Genomic DNA, 9,056 nt, shown 5'->3' on the forward strand with positions numbered 1-9,056 from the left:
GCTACATTAAGTCATACACTATAATTTATTTCTTATTTAGTTAGTCTAGAAATAGCAAAGTGCAAGTCACTAATAATCCTCAAAGAAATTTTGTTGGCTATAGCCCATAATTTGGTAATTTGTACTAAGTGTATCCATTTTTGCCACTTCTTCCTCAGCTTATAAAACGACGTCAAAAGTTTATTTTCAGAAGTTCAAAATGTAGTAGGGAGGGAGATTTAAATATTTGCCTCATCTGTGTGTGGGGTGACTATACTTATATTAGCAGAAATTTGCAGATAATGATGATTTTAAGGTGATTCAGTCAATAGAGAAAGTTGGAAAATTCTGTATTGGGATCTGGCTGGCAGAATTAACTTTTTGAAAAAGTTTTATACACAGATATTTGTATTAAATTTGGAGCCATAGTCAGAAGACTCAGATCATAATTGGCTTATTTTTCTATTTAACTATTGTAATTTCCACTTTTATAATAGTTTTGATTTAAAAGATAAATTTATTTATTTATTTTTTTAACACTCAAAAGCCCTTGCTGTTGTAGTCTGCAACCTTCAAAATGATGGTGTTGCTTTTCAGATTGGTCAAAAGAAACACTCCAGAAATTGAGATGAAAACTTGGTGTGCAGCAAGATTGAAGTAATACAGTTAACTTTAAAAAAAAAAAAAAAAGTGCTATAGCCTATTTATGGTGATAGTTTTCTAAATGGAGAACTGTTGGGCTGCATTTACATAGACATTATTTTGTTTCAAAAGAAAGCTTGCTTCTTTGGCAGTATTCTTAAATGAAGCAGAATTTTTTTTCTCTTTTATCTGAACATTATGGTAGTTTCATTCTTGTAAGATGTATCACGGGTATTGGTGCTGTGTAACAAACAATTGTAATTAGCATGTGGTTCAGAATTCACAATGTTAGGGTTTTTTAAAATACTGAAATGGTTCTTTTCTATTTATAATTTCAGACTTTCACGAAGTGTACAAAGAATTTCATAAATTAGTTTTTCAGTGAATTGCTCTTTTTGCTATGGTAGGTCATTAAACACAAGATTTACTCTTATAAAATTTCTGATCATCTGGAACATTGACACTTGTTTCAATTTGCAGTGTCTTTTTTTTTTTTTTTTTTGACTATTAATGTTCCTCTGAATGGTATTGATAAATGGTTCAGAAGAGAAACTCAATGAAATAAAAGTAATATTTATTCATGGTGATCAATTAAATTATTTGTCTAATTTAAGCAAGCTACTGTTCATAACTTTCAATTTGATAGAAGGTGACAGAAAAGAATCTGAATATACCTGTGGAATATGTTGGTTTATTTTCAGTGCTTGAAGACACACTCAAAGATAATTGGTTTGGGAAGACGCCATATAATCTTTAAGTTTTAAGTTAACCTGCATGCTGTAAATGTGTTTTATGTTTAAATAAAGAAGAAAAATTTTTTGAAATGTAGTAACTTTCTTAAAACTTATTTAGTGAAGTATTAGGTTGATTTCATATGACTGAGTGGCCTTTGTCTTGCAGGTGGTGACTAAAATGTTATATTCGTTCATATTTTGTTTCCTAATGTATTGCATACTCTTTGGACAGTGGGTATTAAGTATGTAGGCTAAAAAATTAGAACCAGAAGTGAATCCTCAATCTCACCTGTTACTTTAGTGTAGCCTTCCTGCATGATTCTGTTCATCTGATCTCGATTGTTTTATTAACCTGTATAAGAAGTGTTTGTTTTTCAGTACTTACGCAGTGGTCCTTAATGGTCATTCAGACCTAGTTGAAGAAAACTAAAGAAAGACTACTCATGAATTCTAGTGGTGATTTGGCTTTTTGTTGGGGGTGGGGGAGAGGGATAATCTTAAATTCTTCGTTATAGAAATGTTTAATCACATATAAAAGCATGTAGTAAATGATGAAGATTCAAGTACCTATCACTCTATTTCAATAGTTAATTGGCTCGTGGCTAATCTTGTTCCATCCATAACCACACTTGTGTGTCCCCTCTCCCCTATTATTTGGACTCAATCCCAAATGTCATATGCATTTATTCATAAGTATTTCAGCATATATATTAAAATACATACTCTTTAAAACACACAAAAAAGTTTCCTAAACAAAATTTCAATGTTTATAAACTCCGAATCAAGACCCAATTATAATCCATATACTAGAGTTGTGTCCCCTCCATATCTCTTTCTCATTTTTTTCCCCTTGTAATTAGTTTATGAGGAAAACAGGTTATTTGTCCTGTAGAAATTCCCATATTTTGCTGATTGCATTCCTTTGATACTAACGCCTCCGACCTTTGTATTTCCTTGGAAAGTAAATTTATCCTGAATCTAGAGACTTCAGATTCAGATTGCTGTTTTTGTTGGCGTAGGGGGCAGCATTCTTTCATAGGTGGTGGTATTCCATCAGGTGGCACATAATGTCTAGTCTCTTGTTGGATTATTAACTGCCATTGATGATCAATCCCTTTATCAATTTATTAGGGGTTGGCAGTATTCTAATTTGATAATTATTTGTTAGTTGTCATAGAGAACTTTGCCTTCATCTACTATTTGGTTAACCAGTGGTATAGTTAGTTTAGGAAAAACAGGGTAAATGATTGATTCTTTTCCTTTACTTGAAAGTTTCAAAATTATCATTTTATTATCATCTGATAGTGGTGACCAGTTGTGCCTTTTTTCCTTGTTTTTTGTATGTTATTTGGTTATTTTCTTTTTAAAAAGAGTGCTCTATGAGCCTCAAGTCATTTTTCCCTTTCAAGGGGAGATTTAATTGGAAACATTCTTAATAAGGTTTATCTCCCACACTGGGCGCTGATGCAGTCTGTCTTATCAGGGCCTCAGTGTGCTAGCCATTTCTGTCTCATCCAGCTCAATAAGCTTAACAGTGTCGATTTGATGTTCTGTGGAATGACCAGATACTCAGATTGCTTCAAACTTAGAATAGAGGGTAGGAGAGTTAAAACGGGCCTGGAGCAAAATTGTACATGTATGTTGTCTGCTACATGTGAATGTAAACTGCTTTTGGTCCTCTTGTAATCTGAAAGGAGCGCACTGCATACTGATTTGGCTGGTAGGTGTGGGAAGGGAGGGCACAGCAGATTCAGAGGCTTCTGTTTGGCTCTGGCATAGCCAGTGTCCTGCAGGCCAAAGTTGCATGTGGGGAGTCCTGCCACTTAGGGAGTATGTCAGTTCTAGTTACACTTGCAGAAATAGGGAAATGACCCAAGGGTTGAGTCTGCAGAGCATATGCTTTTGTGGTTTTTTTGTTTTTTGTTTTTTTTTTAGCTGTTCTCTGTACATTACTCTTTCTCTTGGTAAGTGTACTTTTTAATCCCCATCACCCTTCAACAGCCTTGCCTCTGGTAACCATCAATTTGTTCTCTAGTTAAGAGTCTATTACTTGGTTTGTCTCTAATATTTCCTTGTTTTATTAGTTTTCTTAAGTTCCACATATGAGTGGAATTGTATTTGTCTTTCTTTGACTGTCTGATCTCATTTAGCATTATCCTCTCTAGGTCCATCCATGTTGCAAATGGCATTTCATTCTTTTTTTATGGATTGGTAATACATACATGTACATACACTCACAATATCTTCTTTATCCATTCATCTGTCATTGGACACAGGCTGTTTGCATTCTTTGGCCATTGTAAATAGTGCTACAATACATAATAGGGGAGCATGTAGCCCTTTGAATTTTTTTTTTTTTTAATTTTTTTGCAATTCGGGGATAAAAACCAACAGTACAATTACTGGATGATAGCACAGTACTATTTTTAAAATTCTGAGGAACCTCCATACTGTGTTCTACCATGGCTGCACCAAATTGCATTCCTACCTACAGTGCAAGAGCATTCCCTTTTCTCCACATTCTCACCAATACCTGTTTTCTTCTGTCTTTGAATTTAGCCATTCTGATAGTTGTGAGGTGATCCCTCATTGTGCTTTTGATTTGTATTTCCCTGATGATGAGGGATTTGAGCATATTTTCCTGGGTCTCTTGGCCATTTGGATATCATTTTTAGAGAAATGTCTTCTGTGTGTTTTTAAGTTGGATTATTTAAGTGTTATATAGGGTTTCTTTTGTGGGTTGTTTTTTTTTTCTTTTAAGATTTATTTTTAGAGAGAACAAGCAAGTGGGAAGAAAGGGGCAGAGGGAAAGAATCTCAAGCAGACTCTCCACTGAGCACGGAGCCCAGTGCAGTGTGCGATCTCAAGATCCTGATATGACATGAGCCGAAATCAAGAGTCAGACACTTAACTGACTGAGCCAGCCAGGCCCTGTATCGATTCTTTATATATTTTGGGTACTAACCCTTTATCAGATATATAACTAGCAAATACCTTCTCCCATTCAGTGAACTTTTAGTTTTGCTGACTGTTTGTTTTCCTGTGCAGAAGCTTATTTTGGTGTAGTGCTAAAAAGGGTTTTATTTCCCTTGGTTAGGAAGGGAGACAATTACCCTGGAAGACTTAACTAGAAAGATGTTGTTATGACCAATGTCAAATTACTGACTCTGCTCTCTTCTAGGATTTTTATGGTTACATGTCTCACATTTAGACCCTTAATCTATTTTTTAATAACATATAATGTATTATTTGTTTCAGGGGTACAGGTCTGTGAATCATCAGTCCTCCCACAATTCACAGCACTCACCATAGCACATACCCTCTCCATTGTCTATCACCAAGCTGTCTAATTCTTCCCACATGCCTCCTCTCCAGCAACCCTCAGTTTGTTTCCTGAGATTAAGAGTCTCTAATGGTTTGTCTCCCTCTTTGGTCCCATCTTGTTTCATTTTTCCCTCCCTTCCTCCACCCAGGACCCCTTGCCCTGCCTCTTAAATTCCTCATATCAGAGAGAGCATGTAATCGTTCTCCTTCTCTGGTTGACTAAATTCACTTAGTGTAATACCCTCCAGTCCTAGCCATGTCATTGCAAATAGCAAGATTTTGGGGTTTTGATGACTGCATAGTATTCCATTGTGTGTGTGTGTACACACCACATCTTTTTCCATTCATCTGCTGATGACCATCTAGGTAGGCTCTTTCCATAGTTTGGCTATTGTGGACATTGCTGCTATAAACATAGGGGTGCATGTGCCTCTTCTGATCACTACATTTGTATCTTTAGGGTAAATACCCAGTAGTACAGTTGCTCAGTTGTAGGGTAGCTCTATTTTTAACTTTTAGAGGAATCTCCATTTTTCCAAAGTGGCTACACCAGCTTGTATTGTTTTGCAGAAATATCTATTCATGTCTTCTGCCCATTTCTTGGATAATTTGTTCTTTGGGTTTTGAGTTTGATAAGTTCTTTCTAGATTTTGGATACTATCCCTTTATCTGATGTCATTTGCAAAATCTTCTCCCATTCTGTCAGTTGTCTTTTGGTTTTGCTGTTTCCTTTGCTGTGCAGAAGCTTTTTATTTTGAAGTCCCAAAAGTTCATTTTTGCCCTTGCTTCTCTTGTGTTGGCGATGTTTCTAGGAAGAAGTTGCGGTAGCTGAGGTCGAAGAGGTTGCTGCCTATGTTCTCCTCAAGGATTTTGATGGATTCCTGTCTCACATTGAGATCTTTCATCCATTTTGAGTCTATTTTTGGGTGTGGTGTAAGGAAATGGTCTAGTTTCATTCTGCCTGTGGCTGTCCAATTTTCCCAACACCATTTGTTGAGGATGCTGTCTTTTTTTCCATTCAACATTCTTTCATGCTCTGTCGAAGATCAGTTGACCATAGAGTTGAGGTTCTATTTCTGGGCTCTCTATTCTTTTCCATTGATCTATGTGTCTGTTTTTGTGCCAGTACCATACTGTCTTGATGATTACAGCTTTGCCTGGAGCTTTAAGTCTGAAATGATGATGCCACCAACTTTGGTTTTCTTTTTCAACATTCCTCTAGCTATTCGGGGTCTTTTCTTATTCCATATAAGTTTAAGCATTATTTGTTCTGTTTTTTGAAAGTTGACAGTATTTTGATAGGTATTGCTTTAAATGTGTAGATTGCTCTAGGTAGCATAGACAATTTCACAATATTTGTCCTTCTAATCCATGAGCATGAAAGTATTTCCATTTCTTTGTGTCTTCCTCAATTTCTTTCATGAGCACTTTATAGTTTTCTGAGTACAGATTCTTTGCCTCTTTGGTTAGATTGATTCCTAGATATCATACGGTCTTCTTGGTGGTGTATAGAAATGCAACTGGTTCTCTGCATTGACTTTATATCCTGACACTTTACTGAATTTCTGTATGAGTTCCAGCAGTCTTTTGGGTATTCCACATAGAGTATCTTATCATCTGCAAAGACTGAGAGTTTGACTTCTTCATTGCCAATTTGTATGCCTTTTATTTCTTTTTGTTGTCTAATTGCTGAGGCTAGAACTTCTACTACTATGTTGAATAGCACTGGGGATAGTGGACAGCCCTGCTGTGTTCCTGACCTTAGGGGAAAAGCTCTCAGTTTTTCCCCATTGAGCATGATATTGGTTTTTCATAGATGGCTTTTATGATATTAAGATATTGAGATATCATATCCCTACACTGTGAAGAATTTTGATCAAGAAGGGATGCTGTACTTTGTCAAACCCATTTTCAGCATCTGGGAGTATTATATGGTTCTTGTTCTTTCTTTTATTAATGTATTGTATCACACTAATTTGTGGGTGTTGAACCAACCTTGCAGCCCAGGAATAAATCCCACTTGGTCCTGGTGAATAATCCTTTTAATATACTGTTGTATCCTATTGGCTAGTATTTTCCTGAGAATTTTTGTATCCATGTCCTTCAGGGATATTGGTCTGTAATTCTCCTTTTTGATGGGGTCTGGTTTTGGGATCAAGGTGATGCTGGCCTCATAAAATGAGTTGGGAAGTTTTCCTTCCATTTCTATTTTTTGAAACAGTTTCAGGAGCATAGGTATAAATTCTTCTTCGAATGTTTGGTAGAATTCCCCTGGGAATCCATCTGGCCCTTGGGCTCTTGTTTGCTGGGAAATTTTTGAGGACTGCTTCAATCTCCTTACGGGTTATGGGTCAGTTCAGGTTTTCTATTTCTTCCTGGTTCAGTTCTGGTAGCTTATTACATCTCTAGGAATGCATTCATTTCTTCCAGATTGTCAAATTTGCTGGCCTATTGTTGCTCATAATATGTTCTTATATTTGTTTGTATTTCTTTGGTGTTGATGTTGAGCTCTCCTCTTTAATTCATGATTTTATTAATTTGGGTCTTTTTTCTTTTTGATAATCTGGTCAGGGGTTTATCAGTCTTATTAATTTCTTTCAAAGAACCAATTCCTAGTTTTGTTTATCTTTTCTACTGTTCTTTTGGTATCTATTTCATTGATTTCTGATCTTTATTTTTTTTCTTTTAAGAGTTTACTCATTCATTTGACAGAGACACAGGTAGAGAGTGGGGAGTGGGAGAGAGAAGCAGGCTTCCCACAGAACAGGGATCCCGATGTGGGGCTCGATCCTAGGACCCCGGGATCATGACCCAAGCTGAAGGCATACACCTAACGACTGAGCCACCCAGGCACCGCTGCTCTGATCTTTTTATTTCTCTTCTGCTGGGTTTAGCCTTTATTTGCTGTTTGTTCTCCAGCTCCTTTAGGGTGTGTGTTTGAGACCTTTTTGTTTCTTGAGAAAGGCTTTTATTGCTATATACTTTCATCTCAGGACTGCCTTTGCTGTATCCCAAAGACTTTGAACAGTTGTGTTTTCATTTTCATTTGTTTCCATGAATTGATTTTTAATTGTTTAATTTCCTGGTTGACCCACTGATTCTTTAGTAGTAGGATGGTCTTTAGTCTCCATGTATTTGAGATCTTTCCAACTTTCCTCTTGTGGTTGAGTTCTAGTTCCAAAGCATTGTAGTCTGAAAATATTCAGGGAATGATTCCAGTCTTTTGGTACTGGTTAAGACCTGATTTGTGACCCAGGATGTGATCTATTCTGGAGAATGTTCTATGTGTGCTAAAGAAGAACGCGTAATCTGTTGCATTAGATGGAATGTTCTGAATATATCTGTAATGTCCATCTGGTCCAGTGTGTCATTTAAAGCCTTTATTTCCTTATGGATCTTTTGCTCAGATGATCTGTCCATTTCAGTGAGGAGGGTGTTAAAGTCCCCTGCTATTATTGTTGATGTGTTTCTTTGATTTTGTTATTAATTGGTTTATATAATTGGCTGCTCCCATGTTAGGGGCAGAAATATTTAAAATTGTTAGATCTTGTTGGACAGAACTTTTAAGTATAATATGGTGTCCTTCCTCATCTCTTATAGTCTTTGGCTTAAAATCTAATTTATCTGATACAAGGATTGCCACCCCAGCTTTCTTTCAATGTCCATTAGCATGGTAAATTATTTTCTACCCCCTCACTTTAAATCTAGGTGTCTTTGGATCTAAAATGAGTTTCTTGTAGACAGCATATTGATGGGTCTTGTTTTTTATCCATTCTGATATCCTGTGTCTTTTGATTGGGGCATTTAGCACATTTACATTCGGCGTTCTATTGAAAGGTATGAATTTAGTGCCATTTTATTGCCTGCCAGGTGCCTGTTACTGTCTATTGTCTCTGTTCCTTTCTGGTCCATTACTTTTAGTCTCTCTCTTTGCTTAGAGGACCCCTTTCCATATTTCCTGTAGGGAGAGTTTGGTGTTTGCAAATTCCTTTAGTTTTTGTTTGTCCTGGAAGCTTTATATCTCTCCTCCTATTTTCAATGACAGCCTAGCTGGGTATAGTATTCTTGGCTGCATATTTTTCTCATTTAGTGCTCTGAATATTTCACACCAGTCTAATATTTCTACTGCTGTATGTTCCAGACTCTTGTCCCAAGCTGCTTTTAGGATTTTCTGTTTGTCACTGAGACTTTTAAGTTTTACTACTAGATGATGGGGTGTGGACCTATTTTTATTGATTTTGAGAGAGGTTCTCTGTGCCTCCTGGGTTTTGATGCTTGTTTCCTTTGCAGGTTAGGGAAATTCTCTGCTATAATTTGCTCCAATATACCTTCTGCCCCCCTCTCTCTCTTTTCTTCTTCTGGGATCCCAATTATTCT

The sequence above is a fragment of the Mustela putorius genome, unplaced genomic scaffold (assembly GCF_011764305.1).
Source record: "Mustela putorius furo isolate JIRA1106 unplaced genomic scaffold, ASM1176430v1.1 tig00003913_pilon_pilon_pilon, whole genome shotgun sequence".
Taxonomy (NCBI): domain Eukaryota; kingdom Metazoa; phylum Chordata; class Mammalia; order Carnivora; family Mustelidae; genus Mustela; species Mustela putorius.